The sequence below is a fragment of the Phocoena sinus genome, chromosome 3 (genome assembly GCF_008692025.1).
Source record: "Phocoena sinus isolate mPhoSin1 chromosome 3, mPhoSin1.pri, whole genome shotgun sequence".
In the NCBI taxonomy this organism is placed as follows: domain Eukaryota; kingdom Metazoa; phylum Chordata; class Mammalia; order Artiodactyla; family Phocoenidae; genus Phocoena; species Phocoena sinus.
In genome coordinates, this window is record NC_045765.1 from 30,315,953 (window position 1) to 30,337,844 (window position 21,892).

Below are 21,892 nucleotides of genomic sequence, written 5' to 3' on the forward strand. Positions count from 1 at the left end.
GAGGCCCGCGTACCACACAAAAAAAAAAGAGAGACAAATAAATTTCACTATGTCCTCTCATTGTTAAGAACCACCAAAACTTACACAATTTCTAAGATAACTTTAAAAGCATTGAGAAATCCTTCTGAGAAAGTCAAAACATGAATATGTCCTTTCTGCTTTATTTAACTCCATATTTAGTATTGAGTCCTTATGTAGTGTATACTGATGATGTGTGATTTGAATTCCTTGCCTAAGCACAGAAATGTTATTCCTGCTATTGACAAGAAACATGGCAAAGCAACATGAGATTGGTCTGACTCTCCGCATAGGTGGTGTGATTTTAAATCTGGTTGAACATCAGACTATCTAGGGATGCATTCTTAAACTATAGCTGCCGAGTTACCTTCTCTGTGATTTTGATTTAGTAGGTCTCTCTCTCGCTCTCTTTTTTTTTTTTTCCCAGCAGTACTCCAGGGGAATTCCAACCAGCCAGGTTTAGAAATCCCTGGAACAGGTGATGAGTTACACTTTAGAAATGCACTACTCCTAAAGGTCTTCTCTATGCCTGACATAGCTTTATCAATCTATTCACTGAATGTGGAGTTCCGTGAACAGAAATTTATTACCTCTCATTCTATAGTTAGAAATGCAAACACTACTAGAACAGGAAACATTAATTAACATAACTCATGATAATCACTGACAATAGTTTTCAAGGTCTAGTTGAACCACTGAGGAATGAATGGGTATAAGAGATTTGTAAGACTAGCATAGCAGAACAGTACAGAGTGGTGATTAAACATTGCTCAAATCCATGATCAGATAGTGGGTTTGCATCGTGCTTTCACCACTGTTGACCTATGGGACTGAGCAATTTACTTAACCTCTCTGAGCCTCATCTGCAAATGAAAATACATGTACACACTTCATAATATTTTAGTGAGGAATAGATACATGTAAAGTTCTTGGAACGTTTCCTGATACTTGGCAAATGCTCTAGAAACATTATCTAGTATAAGTCGTATTAATACTCCTCTTCATAGTGTAGCTGAATAATGCCTAACCTAGCTAAGTGTTGGAATGGCCTATGTTTAACAAATTACTAATACCCTAGTCTGCTGTCAAGAAGTTTAGTAAGTCTAGGTAGACCTGAGAATCTGCATTATAAAAGGCTTGCAGATAATTCTTACGCAAAGCCAGTAGAATGAAAGAGGGCTAGAGTAGCTGGACTAACTGAGGAAAAGAAAAATGAGGCCACAGGTTAGGGAAAGGAGTGTGACATCTATAAAAACATTTAATTCTTAAGTCAAACTTATACATACATCATGTTAAAGTTCTACAAGCCTTACCCATTTTATCCCATCCTGTCCTTGATTCCTGCTTCCCAAAGACAACAACTCTCCATGCTTTAACCTATTTTTTAGGTGATGTGGTGACATTTACGGTCCCATTTCTGTGTAACAGGCTCATATTGTGCTTTTAGCTGTAATTTTTCAGTTTTAGGTATTTTCTAATCAATCCCTCCTTTGGAAAATAAGGATGCATGTTTTAAAATCATTCTCTCAACACACGTACACACACACACACACACACACACACACACACACACACACACACCCCTTCCTCCCAGCCTTTTGATAGTGTTGTGTCATAGTTTTTATTGGATTAGTTTTTAAAAATTAGTTCATATTTGTCATGCAAATACTAAGCACAATAGAGCCACGCTTTATGATATAAATGCATTCTTTTTTCATCGAGTATTTTGCCTCCTCTGAGATTAATAGTTTCATTTTTTCATGTACTCCGTTTCCCATGTACTTATCACTATTCTGTACACAAACAGTAAGGTGACTTATAATTCCATGTCTTTCTCACTTCACTGCAGCCTGGCTGATTTCTAGGACTGCTGTACAGTTACACTTCTGGTACCTCCCATCAGTACCATCCTGGAAATTCCCATTCCCTCTCTCCTGTATTGGATGCTCTTTTTCATGTATATCTTGATTATTTCCCTGTCTTGATAGAGCATATTCTTCAACATCTTGGGGGATGTTACACTGTGTATTAGATTCTACTTTTTGCTCTGGTTAGATATTTTGGATAGGTGAGAAATTCTAGATTGCAAATAATTTTCCCTTAGCTTTGTACTTTTTCTGATCTACTAAACCAGTTAGCTTTAACTTCATGCTTTTCAATACTACAATTAAAAATACCTGCCTTGTGATTTTTAATGTGGTTTCCAGAAGGGGGAAAGGTAAGCAAGTATGCTTATGTCACTTAAGTCACTATTAGCTGTTCTCATAGATAAACCTTCAAAACTTGTTAGCATAACACAATGTAAGTTTGTTTCTCTCTAACATAAATTGCACCTGAGGGTGTTCTTGTGTTTGCTCCTAAACGGAAATTCTGCTCCTGTAGCATCCAGGGAACCTAGGATACTTCTTCCGTATGTGGATGGTTGTTCATTTCCAGCTAGCAGATGGGGAAAGAGCCAGAGGGTAGTATGGTGAAGAGGTTTTTGTGTGTTTTCATATGTCAGACCTAAGTGACATTTGTCATTTTCAACCACATTTTATTTGCCAGAAATCAATCAAATGGTTATTACTAATATCAAAAGAGGATTGTAATTATAGTCTAGTGTATGCCTAGGAATAAATAGAAACTTCTGCAGCTGGTACATCGTTATTGAAGAAAAGTCTAATTGTTCTCACCACCATAATTGGCTATGGGGTTACATCATGGTCGTATTACAGTAAATTAGGTAACAGCCCACCAAATTGAAAAGATGCCCTTGGTTATGACTTTGAGAGAGAAATGTCACCTCTATTCCATTCTCTGTCACAGTGTTCAGTTTATCAGATTTATCCAGAAAAGCTAAATTCATCGAATTACTGTAAAAACTGTGGCAATAATGATAACAATGATATTAGTATCAATACTAGATGACATTTATCGTGTTCTAAATCAGAATCTGATACTATGCTGAGCTCTCTATGGACTGTTTCTACTGTGGTTCATACAATAAAACACGAGCTAGGTAATATTTTTATCCCTACTTCACAGATGAGCCACAGAGGGTCTTAGAATTTGATCACAGTCCTACGGCTAAGACGCACTGGTTTCAAGCCTAGGTATATGCTATTCAAAAACATAATGGTCTTCCCACTATACCATGCTGCTCTGCATTGTGCCATAGGAATTTAAACAGAGCCTTATAAAAAATGTCCAAGGTATGATGTGTCTTTCTAGTCCTCTACCATTAATATGCCTTCTCTGACTCAATCATAATGTGGATTTGAGTTACAAGAAACCAAAGAATAGTTGCAGTATTTCTGAATATTTCTTTTCATAAAAACTTGGATGTTTGTTCTTTATGGTCAAACTGATAAAATTCATAAGTGACATAAATAATTTGACAGTAGTAAGCCCGTTGGGTTTAATGCATGTTCAGCGCTGTAATTCAGTCTTGAAAATTGTCCTCTCCGGTAAAGCTGCCAAGCCAAAACAATAAAGGGTTTTAGCTACAAAGTGAAGTTTTCTGGAATTATAATATTCCTTTTGACCTTTGGAATGACTAAATGCTATTTAATTCCTTCCCTTTATTCACTACAGTGAAAAAGACTTGGAAACACACTGGAGCAAAGGTAACATTTCCTTTCAAAGCCATAGCCAGCCATTAATACTCCCAGGAGAGGGGGAAATGCTTTGAAGTTGGTGGTGGAATACCTTATTTACAAACGCCCTTCTCACTTGTTGGTTTTGCAAGAACTATGATGTAACACTCAAGTCAATTATTTCAAATTATAGTGGCTGCAACAATTAGACTCTTTCTCCTGTAAGTAGCGTGCTAAAAATTTCACGGGGGCTGAAATGGAACTGGTTTATAACTGGCTGAAGGTAGCTATCTTCCAGCAGCATGGTGGCTCCTTTTTCAAGAGGTTTAGCTTTTAGGTACTGTTACTACTAATTACTTTAGGTGAGAAACGCTGTAGCTGTCAAGCTCCACAATCAGCTCTGGCTTTGAACCAGCTAAAATAGAAATGCTTGAGTAGCTAAGGTTCTGTTTCTTTCTCTTGCCATTTCATAGAGACGCTAAATGCAAAGAAACTGCAGTCGGCATCTTTGTGTTCAATTCCCTCTCCTGGCTGATTCAATAGTATTTGATCTGACGTGACGATTTTTAACTTTTTTACTATACATAGCCCCAGCATGATCAATACCGAAATGCATCTCCAGTCTGGGCTACTTTACATCCTATTTGCCTAAAGAGTTTAGATAATGAAATTCACAAGCAGCAAAATCTATAAATGAGTTACTGACAAAGAGGGTATGTCACCCAGAGATGCTGATTCTAAGGAGGAGTGATACCTGAAGCTGACTGATAAGGTTTTAAAACCACCTGCCTGTATCATCAGCAACACAGCCAGCCCTAGGCAAAACCAAGAAGCCAGAGCTATCCTCAGCACCCTCCTGGGCTGCTCACTCATTTTGTGGCGGCATCGGCCAGGCCCTTCTCTCCCACTTTCTTCTTAGGCACCCCCTACACTCCCTACTCCAGAGCCTATTCTCAAAGCTTGTTTTCTAATTCTTCATTTGCACTAAGAGCACAAATGATAAATTAACACTGTAAGTGTTACTACACTCCTAAGAGGAGATGTTGCATTTTCATAAGGCACCAGCCTAGGTGAAGAAAAGTATTGGAATTGCATATTAAACCAAAGGGCTTGGGAAGCATATGAAATTTTCTTGGCACCCATAAAACTCATACCATGTAATAAGTCCCTTCCTTTTCACATGGGTAAAATAAATGCAGGTGTCGAGTAAAATTTAGAGCCCAGGGAACAAGGGCTAGAGGAGTTATTTAAGCCAGTGTTTCCTTTTAAAAAATGAAATATATAGGGCTTCCCTGGTGGTGCAGTGGTTGAGAGTCCGCCTGCCAATGCAGGGGACATGGGTTCGTGCCCCGGTCCGGGAAGATCCCACATGCCGTGGAGCGGCTAGGCCCGTGAGACCTGGCCGCTGAGCCTGCGCGTCCGGAGCCTGTGCTCCGCAATGGGAGAGACCACAACAGTGAGAGGCCTGTGTACCGCAAAAAAAAAAAAAGGAAATATATGATACAGCTGTATCAAGATAGTAACATTGAAGGTGCTTGTTAAGCAAGCCAACAAATGCACGAAGTCATACAAATTCTTGGACCTTAGCCAAATACAATAATGTGGGTGATAAGTTTCTGGGATCTGGGTTTAGACAAGCATCCCGATTTTCTTATGAGTAGCATAGTGGTTATATATTCTGGAGTCAGTCTTCCTGGGTTCCTATACTCAATACAACCATTTACCATGCATACATTATTTAGATCTAAGTGTCAGTTTCCTTACCTGTAAAATGGGAATGTTAATGGAGCCTACCTCATAGGATTGAAGGTTATGAAGGTTAAATGAGTTAACAATTGTAAGACACTCAGAATAGTGCCCAGGACTATAAGGATTTTACTAAATACTAATTAAATATACTCAACTTTAAGAAACACAGATCTGGGACTTCCCTAGTGGTCCAGTGGTTAAGACTCTGAGCTCCCAATGTAGGGGGCCCGGGTTCAATCCCTGGTCAGGGAACTAGATCCCACATGCATGCCACAGCTAAGAGTTCAAATGCCACAACTAAGACCTGGTACAACCAAGTAAATAAATAAAATAAATACTTAAAAAAAAAAGAAACACAGATCTAAATGGTAATACCTTTAATATCACTGCCACAATCTCAGATAATTAGTCTAGAAGAGAAGTTTCCAAGCTGATGCTAGTAAGCATGCTATGCTAATTGAATCAATGCCTTATTTTTATTTTTTTATTTATTTATTTTTGCAGTACGCGGTCCTCTCACTGTTGTGGCCTCTCCCATTGTGGAGCACAGGCTCCAGACACGCAGGCTCAGCGGCCATGGCTCACGGGCCTAGCCGCTCCACGGCATGTGGGATCTTCCTGGACTGGGGCACGAACCCGTGTCCCCTGCATTGGCAGGCGGACTCTCGTCCACTGCACCACCAGGGAAGCCCCCAATGCCTTATTTTTATAAATACTGAATTCTATATGGCTAAGTAGAAGGTCCTATATTTGTGTAGACTGAATTAAAATGGAGGGGAAGAATACATATTTGAGAGAGAGATGTGATCTTGTTTTGTTGTAGCTTCTTTGTCCAGGAATCAATTTATCCAGAAATATATCGACTTGGGAGAAATATGTGCAAAACATTTGTGTGACATAGGTCATTTGTGAAAACATGAACAAGCCAGCAGGATAAGATAAATACTCCAATATCCAAAGAAGCTAATTCTGTAACATGCACTGAGAGAGGAGGTTTTATGAATGAAATGTCCATCAAATATATTGTATCATGTCCAAACATGGCTGGAATGATGCATGTAAGAGTTATCCATGGAAATCTTATGCAATGAAGTGAAAAGAGAGTAGTTTGATTTTCTTTGAAGTGTTTTCTTGTAACAAGAGATAAAAGCAGACATCTGTTTTCTTTGATGTTTTTATCCTAAATTTTGTGTTTGATTTTCCTATAGACATTATAGAATTTTTCCCTTTTCAAGTCACTAGACCATATCCATATTTTCAAAGAAGCAAAGAGTTACAGAAATGGCAAGTCCCTTGTAGGCATCTCAACAATGAGCAGATTTCTCATGGCAGGGTTGTGAGTTTCACTTTTTCTTTTCTAAGTTTTAATCCATTATGCAAACTAATGTACCCACCTTAAACCAAATGTTTTGCACTTCAGTACTTTGCATGCTGTTTACTTCTCAGAAGAGAAAAGAAAATGGTGTTAAACCTCAGATTAGTAAGACACACATCTATGAACCACAATGATATCATTCAATGCCATGTTTATACCTAGTTAGAAATAAGTGAACATCTGCTGATTAAAAAATAGAACTGTAATAGTGGCCAGCAGGGAATAAAACACTTTATTGAGCTTTGTTATGTAGATGGAAATGTGCTTTGTAGAAAGTGCTTTATTTGCAAATAAAACAACTAATTGCTGGAGCTAGAAATACAGGCACAAAGTAGATTCTGAATTAATTTTGAGAAAGTATTAGTTTTAATGTGAGCATCAGCTGATACTTCTGCCTTCCCCAAATTTATGTTGATTACTTTCACAAGCTTGACTTTGATAACTGGGAGGAGGACTTGCATGGCTCACAAGAAAATCCTGCTAAAAGAGGTAGCGATGCACACTCTAGCCGCCAGTGTTATAATTCCTGGGCCTTTTCCTCAAGTTCTTCCGAAATGTCTTTGATATTTTTCCTTCCTTCCTTCCTTCCTCTCTCCCTCCCTCCCTCCCTTCCTTCTTTCCTTCCTTCCTTCCTTCCTCTCTCCCTCCCTCCCTCCCTTCCTTCTTTCCACAAATAACTAAGATCCTAGAATTTCTAGTCTGATACCTCATAAAACCATTTTTTAAAAGGCACGCTAAAGGGAATCTTAGAACACATTATGAACAAAAGATATTTTGTTGCTTTATTTTTATTCTCAATTTGCCTTCCCTACCGTCCCTGGAAATGGGCCTCTTAGGTCTTCCTAAATTTTGAAGCCCAAATTTTTTCTGACAAATTTCTTGTCAGACTTTGTGCAGACTTTTACAGTTTGAATAGCCTCTACTTCTGGAAAACATTTCCTGGGTGCAGCACTGGACACGTGGGATTCTTCCTCTATGCTTTGAAATCTCCCTTCTCTAGCTATTCTTTGTTCTCCTACCTCATGAAAAGGGATATTGCACAAGGCTCTGTCCTAAGATCACTTTTTTTCACCTCTCACGTGTTGGCTTTCCAAGAGCTCTCTTCATTCTGTTACCCTCCGTGTCCCAGTAAATCTCTCCAACATATGTCTCCCATCCTCCTTCTCTTCTCTGAGCTAAAGCTACTTAGTATCTTCACCTTGTCATCTTCAATTTTCATTAGGAATAGGGAACTTGAAGTTTAAAAAGAAAAGAGTACAAAAGTATGGTTTGGTAAAAACATATGACTTAACAGCTTAGCCTTTAGCAATACAGGGAAGGCTGTGGCAGCGTGCATTTCAGCCTCAGAAGAGCACTGATGCCTTCCCAACAGATGTGATGAGAATGGGGCCAGTAATGTGGTCAAGGGAAAGTGGTCTGGTATTGACAGTTTTGTTATGAAATGAGGATTTCAAGGGTGCAGCTAAGAATGTATGTTTATGCATTTATTCATTCATTGATGTATTTTATTCATTTATAAAGAATTTTTAATTGAATGCCTCCTAAAGGCCAGGTCCTTTTTTTTTTTTTTTTTTTTTTTTAAGAGAGATACAGGAATAAATAAGACAGTCTGTCTTCAGGAGTTTATATTCTGGCAGGGAGAGTCAGGATATAGCACATAAAAACATATCGATTAGCCATCAAGCAAATGATTCCAAATAGAATACAATAAGTGCCACGAACAACACAGAAAGACAAAATGATGGGAGAAAATGACTCAGGGGAGAACGAGAGATAAACTCAGGCTGGTAGGAAAGCCTCTCTGGGGATATGAAATGACGGAGTTGAAGATACCATGCGAAGATCTGGAGGGAAAGGGAAAGCAAGCGGCAACCCCTGTGACGAGAGTGAACTGAGGGAAGAAGGAAACCCATGGAAGTAGTATCTTCTCTGACAGGGAACACTGGGAGATACACAGGTTGGGAGCAGAGCGGACACATGGAGACCCATCTGTAGTTCTTATTTAGATATGTTGACTTTGAAAATCCTGCCAGACTTGTGGGTGGGGTTCTTGGTTAAATGAGTCTAGAGCTTAAGTTAAAGATCAGGGTTGGAGATACGGATACGAGGAGTCACCAACCCATGGAGGAAATTGAAAGCAGTGAGCTAGATGAGAGCATAGCCAGAGAAAAGATGATTTAGGATGGAGGTCTAGGGAACTCAGTGAGGAAAAGCCGAAGAGGCTGAGAAAGAGCTTCAGGAGAGGTAGAAGGGACACTGTACATAAATAGCTGTGCAAGGGGCAAGATTTATGGCTGATAATTTCCGTATGATTACTCCCAGTGGAGTAATAAAGACAATGTTTTTGATTTTCCAAGATATTCTCTTTCCTTGGTTCCATGATTGAAATGTAGAGCTAACATATAACATCTTAGCAATACTTTCAAGTTTGTCTACTTGATATAGATAATTTTTATCATGTCATCACCTCACTCAAAAATCTCTTACTTCCCAGGGCCTGTTGTCTAAAGTCCAGACATTTTCATCAGTCCTTAAGGCTATCTATAATGAAGACCATACCCACCCTCCCACACCATCCCGTATTATTCCTCTCTAGGCATCCTGCAGCCCCCAACACCAACCTCTCTGCTTCATGGTTCTCTGTATATGTTTTAAGCTCTACTCTCCATGGACCTTCATCGACATGATTCTACTCATGTAGAGTCCCTCTTCCTACTCTCATTCTCCATTTTCCACATGTCGAAATCAGACTCATCACTGAAGTTACTTAGAGGAGCCACATGAAAGGCCCCAGGCACTGAGAACCTTGGAGATGAGTCAGAACAGAAGAAACACCAATATTCCAAGAAGGGAATCCATGTAAGAAGTCTACGAGAAAAAAATTACAGCATTTCCCTTAGAGTCTGGCAGAGGTCTTAACAACTGATTATTAGAACAAAAGAAAGGCTAGCATAATGAGAAACAGAGAAAACGTGAAACAAATGAAGCTTAAGTTTCGGGGCCATGTACTTAACAATCCCCCTCAAACTCTGTTCCTGATTTTGTACTTGCAGGGTTGTTTTGTTTGGTAAAGAGAGCCCCTGAAATTGCCTAAGCTTGAGAACTCATACAATATTAACAGTTATTTATTATAGTGCAAAACAGTAAATAACTAAAAATGAAAACACTGTGGATTTAGTAACCCACCACTTACACTGTATCATGATCAAGTTACTTGACCTTCCTCTGCCCTGGTTTGCTCCTCTTTAAAATGGGGATAAGGTCATCTTCTTTACCTATACTAAAGATTTCTGGTGAGGATTAGACAAATGCCTTCAATCATTCAACAAATGTTTATCCAGAACCTACAATGTGCCAGGTCCAATGACAGATGGTGGGGACTCACTGATGAATAAAGGAAGACATGGTCCATGCTTTCTTCCTGCTAACAGCTTAGTGTGAGACAGACATTAATAAAAAGATCACCCAAATAAATGTAACATATGAAAGAGCATTGAACAGATGAGGTGGTAACTGCCATGTTACAAATATGATATTAAAGACACGTCCAATGTCTACCTTGCTTCTGTAGATCTCTGTTTTTAATCATCAGTATCCAGAGGTGATTAATTCCTGGGAGACGCAAAACCAACTGTCTCAAGATACACCAAACCCCAAGTTAATTGGAGCCAGTAAGTCAATTAAATAATGGATAATGGAAAAGATAATGGTTATGAGGACCAATGTTCAAAACAGCTGGTCAGTATGCTCTTTCTCAAGGGAGGGGCCCACTTAAATTAAGATCAGAAATTTGCTTAGTGAATATGTGAAATGAAAAAAAGACAAGAACCGTGAAGCTAAACCTACAAGGCTAACAACAGTAGGGCCCGTTTAACTTGGTGTCCTTCTGAGCAAGCCCGGAAGCACAGGCCACGCAAATGCCTAACACTGAACAGACACAGATCTTGCCACCTTCCTTCCAATGTATCTTCTTCTCACTCATACTCTGAAACATTCCAATGATCTGAAACATTCCGTTACTCCAAAACACTCTGTTGTAATGAGGATTACATTGTATGGTGGTTACAAAGGAAATCTGAAGTCAGACAGACTTAGTGAGGAGGGATCTCAATTCCCCAGGCTTTTCACAAAACTCTTAACAAAATTTACACAACACCATATACAAGACAAGATGAACCAGGAAAAAGAATTTCACTTTCTGTGTAAGAGAGACTTATATTTGAATCCCTCCTCAAATATGTACTAGCTGTGTGACCTTATGCAGATTATTAATTTCTCTTTACCTCAGTTACTTCTCTGTAAAATGAGAGTAATAATAGGCCCTTTCTATCAGACAGTTACAAGGATTCAATGAGAACTCATATAAGGCACTTGGAACAATGTCTGCCGTATATTAAGCACTCAATAAAAATGCACTACTTATACAACCTCTACCGCCACCACCAGCACCATTATTACTCTACTTATCATTGCTATTACTACTACGACTACTATTACTACTGCTACGACGACAGCTGCTGCTGCTGCTGTAACTGCTACTACTATTTTGGGCTTCGTTGACCTCAAAACCATCTCAAAGGTATTTTCACTTCATTCCTTATGCGCTCACTGAGGAGGGTGTCACTCTACTGGCCCCAGATATTGCCAAGTGACACAGGACTGGGCAGCTGGCTTAATGGTTATTCGACCACATCTTTCAACACGTAGAAAGACCATGACTCTATTCTTGAAACATGCTAGTTACCCTCCCCACCCCCTGCCCTCTGCAGTGGGGGAGCCCGATCAAGAGGAGGGTTGATGCGATGGGCTCTGCAGTCTTATCAAGTATGTGTGCGCCTGTGTGTGTCAGGGGAGGGGGGCGAGAAGGGGACTCAGTTGAGTTGAAGTCATCTTTAGTGCGTCCTTCTGCAGACTTATTATCATTTGCCCCATCCCACTGTTCCTTTTCCTTTTCATCCAGATGTTGGCTATCATTGAAAACACAGGCTGCTTCTATCAGATAAATCCACTCTGGGGTGACCGACAGAAACATGTACTTTCCCTCAGGAAAATGGCCAAAGGGAGGAAAAAGACAAAAAGTCAAGGTTTCTTTGGCTAATGTGTAAAAATTGAGAGAAGCTGTGGAAAAGAAAACCCTTGATAATATATATATTCTCCAGCTAAGGAAATGAGAAGAATGTTGATTTTATTAGGTATTAATAACAGGAGAGAGTTGTTTGACGTGGCAACAACTACTTAATGCCCTGCAGAATCCTGAATGTATACCATCCATCTCCTCTGACAAGGGGATTATTCCAATCTCTGTGCTGGAGTGAAGGAAAAAACACAAAATGTTGTTTCCTATGAACTAGGTTTAGGTTTTTTTTTCACTTCCTTGATAAATCTTCTGCATTTTGGTTCTTTCTGTTCCAATTAAAATAGTTGCCTGAGTTCAATTCATGGGTATAATAACTAGGATTTCTTTCAGAGCTCCATCCCTAATTAAAAGCAGCATTTACAGAGAGAGGGTTTTACATACTTATGTATTACCTTATTCAATCCAAGCAGATTGCTTCCCTATGTAAACTTCTGAATAGTTTAATTTCTTCAAACATTGAAAGCCATTCTAATGTAGATTTTGCATTAATATGGGGAAAGAAAATGTACCATAGTCTTAGTGGAGTTACTATTTCTAAAATTAATTCTTGATCTTATAAATTGATACAAACACACACATATGTATATATATGTGTGTGTGTGTGTGTGTGTATGTGTGAGTGTGTATTTCTATTTCCGTAAGCCAAGTAAAGACTGAACATTTTGATTATTCAGGAAATATATGCAAAGAATTTTCCTTTTAAATACTTTTCTTTCTGAGAAAAAAAGGGAAAGAACTGGGAAGGAAAAAGGGTATAATGATTACAGCACAGCCTTGAGTAATGTGGTAGCCAGGTTATTCATATACACAAATTTAATTCTAACACCAGTATTTATTATTTTTCCCATTTTACAGATGAGGAAGTTGAAGCACAGAGAAGCTAAGTAACTTGCCTAGAGTCACTAACTTATATGAGAGAAGGTGGGATTCAAACCCAGGCAGCTGGGCTCCCCAGGTTGCTCTCCTATCTCTTCCTATCCCACAGCTCCAGGATGATCTAATGAGAGAAATTATCTGTAGAGACAGACAAATCAGGGCTCAGAATCTAACTTTTCCTCTTCCTGGCTGTTTAATATGGGGCCAGCCCCTTGGCCTCTCTGCTCCTGAGGTTTTTTCTATCTAATAAATTGGGGCAAATCGTACCTGAAACTATGGGTCTAGGATGGAGGTCAAATTCTAGTTAAACTGTGAAAGAATCTTTCTTCCCTTTTTCACTCAGTTTAGCTCTAGAGATTTAATTAAACTCAGTTTATAATTAGCCCTCTCTCTGCCTCCTGTATGCAGTCTCATGCTGGATGATGTCTCACAGTGACCATTTTAATGGTTATGAACGTTTAAACAGTCAGACTTGTTTCTGCATATCACATGGGGCTCAGTCCACTCACATGTCTTATTAGAGTGAACTTGCCTGAGGCCTTCACAGCTAGAATTTCTCATGGAATTGGTTCAAAGAATAAGTGTAGCCTTTAATGGATATAATCGTATTTGTTTTATTTTCTTCCAAAGAAAAATCTATTGACACAAAAGTTCTTGAGAAGATTCTGCAGCTGTACCTAACTGCAGGTTGACAGTATTGGGTACCAGCCCAATGATGTTCAGAGATGATCCCAAGGTGCCCTTTGATTCTGGAGGTGGGGAAAGCGTCATTCCACAATTGTTCCTGCGGGTCTGATTCTTGGCATTCTTCTTCTACCTTCCCATTGCATATTATCTAGTGATAATGGATGGATGAGGCTTTTTAAAAACTATTTTACCCTTTTTGGTCTCCAAAACTCTTTACAAGACCTTAACAAGCTCACAGGGGACTCTAGAAACCAGCATTTATGTCAATTCCTGATATAAATCATCAGTCTAATAAGCAGATTGTACAAATTCCATCCATAAGCTCTGATAAAGCTTGAGAGAAATGTCAGAATTGGAGTTTTGCTAATTGATTTAAGGAAAATAAATTTAAAGGAAGTTATGGTGTATCCCTCCAACCCCTGACCAATGTCGCAATAACAGAAAGTTTCAGAAACAACAGGTGTTTCTAAAATAATTTGTTATTTGAGATAGGAACAATTAGGCATACCTCTAAAAATAAAAATAAGATAATTAAAATATACAGTTAAATAAACCAATTTCAGAAAGGCAAAAATAAAGATGCAAGCCTAAGGTCTTTAGTGGCTCACTCTCCCAGAAGAAAAAGTTTCCAGTGAGAAAATTTCTGAAGAACCATGAAAACTAGATTAGATGGCTTCAAAAACGTGTCCCCCCCGGTATCCACCCATGTCTCTGTGCCCGCAACTAGGAAAGACCTTCCCTAATATATAACAGTTACATTGTTAAGAATGATTATCCATTATATATCTTATTAGCTTGCATTCACCATTCTTTCAAGTATCTGAAAACAGGCAAATAAAATTATTGTACAGGTGCCCCTCAACTTTTAAAAATGTATTTTAATTCTGAAAAACAAGCACTTTCATTCATTACACGCTAACACTCCTTGATACTTATGTACCATAAATTTGTTCTTCCACACATCAATTGACAACTAACACTTCAGGCAATCTCATAGATGCCCCAATGTGCAAGGCACTGGTACAGTTTCAACGTTATCACCATTTGTGTTTGCACAAAAATATCTGTGTAGGGGCTTCCCTGGTGGTGCAGTGGTTGACAGTTCACCTGCCGATGCAGGGGACACGGGTTCGTGCCCCGGTCTGGGAAGATCCCACATGCCGCAGAGTGGCTGGGCCCGTGAGCCATGGCCACTGAGCCTGCATGTCCGGAGCCTGTGCTCCACAATGGGAGAGGCCACAGCAGTGAGAGACCCGCGTACCACAAAAAAAAAAGAAAAAAAAAAATCTGTGTAATGATTTGAATGCTTTATTGTAATTTGGCCCTTAAAAGTGATAATATGATAGGCCTCATAGCTGTGGTATGATTAAGAGAAAGATGGCGATCATTACTTTATGCCAAGAGTAGAGAATACTTAGTTGGTCAACTATGTGCATTTGTGACAGAAAAGAAGAAAAGAAAAATTAAAAGCTCATATATGAAATACTAAACATGTGTCACCATAGACTGTAGCCAAGAATGAGGTGCAATTAAGCATTATAAAACTTCCTTTAACTCTCAGGGGGCAGAGCTCTCCTTTATAATCTATGAACAGGTTTATAACCTATTCACATATTTATAACTCCTTTAAGATTTTTGCATGTTGAGTTTTGGACTTGTTTTCAGAGAAGCATCATGGATGTCTGTGACTAGCAGACCACCACTAGCCCACAATGTTTTTCTTTATGTCCATGTCTCCCTGCCCTTCAGGTGCTCATAGCCCCTTTATCCTGTGCCAGGCTTGCACGAGGGCCAGTCATGTGATACTAGGATTTTTTGAGACTTTCTGCTTAAAAATCAATTTCAAAATCTTAATGTTGGTTATATGCATTTTGGTTTTCTGACAGATTTTCTTGGTGTTTGCTATTTTATCTAATACCTGTCCCTTGACTTCCTGTGCTGCGTCCTCCCAAATAGTCCCCTGAACGATTCAGGGGTCAGCAAACTGTGAAGATTCTGATTGCAAATACTTTCAGTTTTGTGGGTGACAGGGTCTCTGATGCAACTATTCAACTCTACAGTTGTAGCCTGAAGGTGGCCAGAGACAAGACGTAATTGAAAGAATGTGCTGTGCTCCCATAGAATTTTATTTCCAAAAAAGGTGGCCGAGGGTGGTAGAATTTGGCCCACAGGTTGCAGTTTGCAGATCCCTGTTAATAATAATGCTTTCTTGCTTTCACTCTTTTTCCCATTGAGTGGTTTGAGAGACACATCCTGTCAAGGCCCAGCTTTCCTGAGCTCAAATTGCAGTGCTCTGGGCCAGGCATACAGCAAATGAGAGAAATGTGCCTGGGAGTGAACGAGGTGAAATCCTTTAATAATTTTAATAACTACAGTAACAGTAGAAACAGCATCTGTTTATTGTACACTCTACGTGCCCTACCGTTTGGTAAGTGCCTTCCGTTCCCTCTGTTATTTAACCCGCCCAACATTCTTCAGAAATAGATACCATTCAAATTTACAGATGAGACATCTGAGGCTTTCTACAAGTTACAGTTAGAAAAGTAGTCAGAAGTAGATCAGATTCCATGCCTGTCTTATCTCAGGGGCCACGGCAAGATTGCGATCCAGTTTTACATGGCTCCTTTTCTGTAATCATTTTGCTACAATGGTTCCAATTTTGATGAACACTTGCAGCTCTAAATAAGATGATTCAAATGTGGATTTTCATTTGATACAGAAATCCACATGTGGATAACAGGAGAAAATTCATGACCTTTCACTTGAGATGAGGAATGAGAATTCTGAAATGTTAAGTATATTGTTTCAGGCCAACAAGCCAGTCAATATCAGAACCAGAGAGAAAACTAGGTCTTTCCACTTCTAAATCAACGCTTTTCTCCACCTCACCCTACTGGATTGTCAGATGCTTCTAACTTTTGTTCTCAACTTCAGTTTAAATCTTCCTTTCCTTGCTGCCAAACCGAAGCACTAGAAAGAAGAACATCATGCTGTGAGTAGGATGTATTATTTAAATGTTGCTCCCTTGCATTCAACCTGGCCATGTACTCTCACCTGTGTTCACAGAGACCACAAGGTAGCTCTTCAGTTTATATAGGAATACAAAAACCATGAGCTATGCAACCAAAGAAAGTAGGTCTTAGGTCACAGCCACATTTCCGGTTTGAAACCAAATGAGCAGCCCTCCAGCCAAGCTTTCGTCCGAGAATGAGAGGCTAGTATGTCACTGAGTCCACTGAGACACAGAGAACAACTGTGGCTTTAATTCTAAGCAAATTATGGCCTTCAAAGAGCAATAATATTGTTGTCTGATTACATAGCCCGTTGAATTTAAAATTGGGATTTGTCTGAAAGAAAGAGGAAGGCACAAGACAATACATTTTAAGCACTATTTAATATCTACTAGGTTTGGTTATCAGTTCTGCTAACTAGTACCAGACTCTCCCATTAAAATATAAAACACGGAGGCATGTCCTTTTATTATTAATATCATACTTTTTCTTTGGTATCTTCAAATTCATTATGCTTGATGGAACTCTTACACAGTCAAGGACATCTTGCCATTTGCATTTTTTTTTTTTTTTTTCTCAGCATATAAAAGCCCAGCGGAAAATGAACCTTAATCCCTGATGAGCCTCCCTGGATGCCTTGGGGAAGAAAACTAGGTTTTTCTCACTGTATGATAATGTTTACTCATTATACCTATTTTCATCAATACAATTGATTTTTTTTTTTATAAAGTGAGGTGAGGTCTTCCAATAAAATTTATGCTAGCTTAATTGACATGCTTTTAAGCTATACTTTATTTCTCTTTAAAATTCAGGTTTCTGAATAACAAAGCAGGAATTGTTCCAAAGAAGCAGTATTCAGCACATTTTAGTCTCAGACACATAATTAGTAAAATTTGCACACAGTATTTTAAAAGGTGATCAGATCTTTTTTCTCTGGTAAGTGCCAGAGAGAACATATTTGACCAGCTCACAGAGCAGTTATAGTGTCTGAATAATTTCTTTTTAAAAAAATTTCATTGAAAATAATGCACATGACTTGTTTATTATTGTAAATGTAATCTCTAATACCTTCCAATTCACCAGGGTGGATTCCCTTGGAGATGAATTTATATGCTATTTAAGTACCACTGATATTATCAAATGATATCAGATTTAATTAGTAAAAAGCAGATTTTATAAACACTGACCTTGATTCGGGGGAAATGAAAAAAAACACAACTGAAGATAAGGAGATAACAACTGATGGATGGAACATTATTCTATTTGATAAAAAGGAAAAATGGTAAATAAAGCATTTAGAAATTGAATTCATGACCTGCAAAACAAGATCAAATTAAAAACTGTCAGACTGGTGAAAAATCCCTAAATGTGTGAAGGCAGAATATTCTAGTTCTGAAATGTAAATGAGGATAGTTAGAAATGTCTGAATTGAAAGCTGGTTTTCTTATTGTGAGAAAGAGGAAAAAAGATTTAAAGGAGAAAGAAGTAGGTAAATATATGTGGGTTCTAAATTGGTGATAATATGACAAAGTAGATAAAGTGCTAGCAGTAGCATAAACTAGGTTAATTATATGTTCACAAGGAAAAGCATTCTCTACCTGTGCTATGTAAAAGTGATAGAAATTCCCACTTAAGTAGTTTTAAGATGTTTTAAACTGTGATTATATAAAGTGTAATATAATCTACCACATGCACTGAACAGTGTCTTGCATGTGGTAAACACTCAATAATGATTTATTGAAGAAATGTAGAGATATTAAATCAAATTTGAAAATGACCAGGAACATAAAAGGTAGTGTTAACTTATTTTTAATACTTGTGTGAGAGCAAAGTAGATGATATTTTTTGATATTCGAGAGAAAAATGAAGAAATAGTGCCAATAATACTGTGAATTTTCATATTTACCAGAAATCCTAGTACATTTTCCCTGAGCCATGATTTACCTCTGTGTCCTCTGATGCTAATAAAGAAGCAGGTTTATTAAAAATATCATAAAGAAATCCTAAGTATATAAACCTCAACTAAGAGGGCCAGTAATCTTAATTTACCAAGCCTAAAGAGACATGAACATAAAATAAATAGATTCTTCACACTACTGAATTCTAAAAGATGGACAAAATTGAGTTGAATATCGAGTTGATATTGGACAGTAGTGCAACAATGCATTATGTTTATAAAATGCAATCATACTTTTAAGCATCTCACATTTCATAATGTATCAGAGATAAGGTAGTTATAAATCCATTCATCCATTTGATGAATGAGGAGTCTCAATCATAGCAAATATCATTCAGTTACTCATTTAACTAATGTTTATTGAACACTTACTCTATGCCAGGGTCTCTGCCAGATTCCTCAGATACAAAAGTGAGCCTCTGCTCTCATGGAGTTTACATTGCAGATAAAGAAGAATTTAATGAAATAATCACACATATGTCAATATAATTACAAACTAAGAAGACTATAGAAAGAAATGTACTGTTCTCATATTAAATCCTAGAGTAGTCAGGCATTGAATTAAGTAACGTAGGTCTATGACAGAAATCTGAGGCATATTTCTAAGGACAGAACCTGTGCCAACAGTGTCAATCAGACACTTAAAAAGTACTGTTTATTTAGGATGATTAATGACTAATGTCTTTGTTGATTTTTCTTTGCAGTTAAGTGGTGGTCTGGTCTCAAGTTTACTTTGGTAATAAAGCACTGTTCTGGGAAACGAAAAAAAAAAAAAAGAAAAAAGAAAAGGAATGTACCTCTGTAAAACTTCTTCTTTGAATGGAAAACTAATTCAATTTGCAGATCCAGAGAGGCCTCCCTGAGAAAGTAATGATAATGCTGATAGGTAAAGGATGAGTCATACCTTATAAGGTAAAGGACAGAAGAGAGTAAATGGAAGGGAATGGATGTCCAGGTAGATGAAATAGCATATGCAAAGGTCCTGTGGCACAACTTCTCTTCTTAGAAAGCTCCTGCTCATCCATCAAGAACCACATCAGATGCTATCTCTTTAGTCAGTTTCCCTAAGCTGCCCATATTTGACTTCCTATGCATTTTCTTGAAGCATTAAGATCACAATATTATAGCCTTTATCAATCTCTAGTGGAATTATCTTAAGTATTAATTTTCTCCAACAAAGCATACATTCAACCTGATGCAAAAAGCTCCTCCCAGCTTAACTTCTCAGTTCTTCACTCAGCAGTGCATAGCACAAGGTGTGGCAAAGACAGGATCTAAATAAATACTTAGAAAAATCACTGAACATACAAATGAATCCAGGAGACACATGAGATGATCTTCAGTTAAAATACCAAATTAGTAAATATCAAAAGGAAATTTTTTTTCTAACAAAATTTTAAGAAAGAGTATTTAATAAGAATGTTTTTTAAGCAAATTAAAAACACAGGTGTTTAGAGGATAAGTGCAAAATATGGTAAATTGTTCAAAGGAAATAACCAAAGAAAATGGGATTTTGGCAATGATTACTTTGTACCACCTGAAAGGCAAAAACAAATCTGTCTAGAGATCTTGAGAAATATATTTAAATATAATTTTTCACAGTCTAAAAACTGGATTATTGTTTTATTTTTCTTAAGGACGGAGAGCAATTTATAAACGTTATAGTAGGGCCTAAAAAACATGTTGATTTATCTTCCTTGTTAATAAATTACTGGGGAGTGTGATGCATCTTTCTTTTTCTCTTAGACATTGCTGGGTTGTTTTTTGGTTGTTGTTGCTATTGTTGTTGTCGTTGTTTGTTTGTTTTTTCCTTGATAACAAGGCAATTTATACCTAAAGTGGTAAAGAAAAATGCCCCAGATGACTGGAACACAGCTATCTTCTTTATGTCCACTGAGGCTGTGTTGTGTATTGATTTTAGAGGGTGTGGAGCAGTATTCTTTTTCTAACTATTGCTGTTTCTTTCATTTTAATTTTAGTAAAGAAGTCAATATTTCACAAATTAGATACCCCCCCCACACACACACAGTCATCTTATAAAGTAGAAATAATGGAGTTTTGAGCTCCCAAAAGTATTCTGGCAATCTGATTAGTAAGGACTACTTGAGTTACTTAGTAAGAATTGAAACTTTGATGTACTTAAATAAGATCTAATGGTCTCCAGGTGGTGCTGGCAAACTCATAATGTACCTGGTGTGACATCCAACCAATGTTTTGCTTAGGAGGAAAATGACTTGGGTCTGGGAGGCAAAAGAATATGCGTGTATGTGTACATATGCATATGTAGTGTATATGTGTATACATGTGTATGTGTAATACACATGTGTATGTGTCTGTGCATGTGTAAATGCAGTCTGAGAAAGTGTATTCGATATTACAAGACTGTTTTATGTTAAAATATTGGTTAAAGACCTTTTATCTTCTCATTACAAATCACTTACAAATAAAATCTAACAAAATTACTCTTGGCCAATAAGGATCACTTTTGAAACAATGTTGAAACTGCTGGTATTGTCTATGATTGGCAGTCACAGGTCAACAAACTAATAATGGAACAAATAAATTTCATAAGTCATCCAAGCATCACTATGTCCCTTTCTGGACCCATTTATACTTTTTGGCCAGCTAACTGTGAATAAGTGAGGCAGAGATGAAATTTAGATAAGAATTATATTTTGGGTGTCATTATTAGTCCAATTACAATAAAAATGTTTAAAATTCACATATGTAAAATGATAGAGAATAAAAAAAGAATAAACAAAAGAAAAGAAAAAATGCCTACATACAATGAAAACAAACACACAATGGAGTAAACTTGAATGTCTCTAGCTCAAATAATGACTTTTGGAACAGCAAAAAGCAGTACTATTTCAAATGAAAGCGGTCCAGGTCAAAATAGCTTAGGAAAAAAGTCTGGCTTCGCAGATTGAAATAGTTGGGAAAGGCGGGGGTGTAGCTAGTGAAGGGGACCAAAGTTTGCCACCCTAAAATATGACTCTTTGGCATAAAGATTACTTTGGGCTGATTATATTTGAGAGGCTGCAGACACAGAAGAAGCTCTAAAAACCAAATAGAAGTTACTCTTTTGTAAGAGACATCTACATTCATAAGGGAAATCTCTATGTGTAAGGGTGGCCCTCTCTGTACCAGGAAGAGGAGGGTGACTAAATCTCTAGAAACTCTCATCAATGGAGAAGGCTACAACTTAAATCTGCATGACAACCAAACCCTTGTTTATACCATGCTTTTCCTGGTAACCCCCATTACTGGCCTTCCTCCCACCCCCAACATCTTTCTTTTGTCTTTAGCTGAAGACTGTATTTAAGGTGATGGCTTGAGCCATTTTGGTGGGAGAGTTACTCAATTTTCCTGGGTGTCATCCCGTGTATACAGGAGGTATACGTGTTGTTAAACTTCTGTTTATTCTCCTGTTAATCTGTCTATTACAGGGGGGTCTCAACCAAGAACCTAGAAGGGTAGAGGAAGAATTTTTCCTCCCCTACA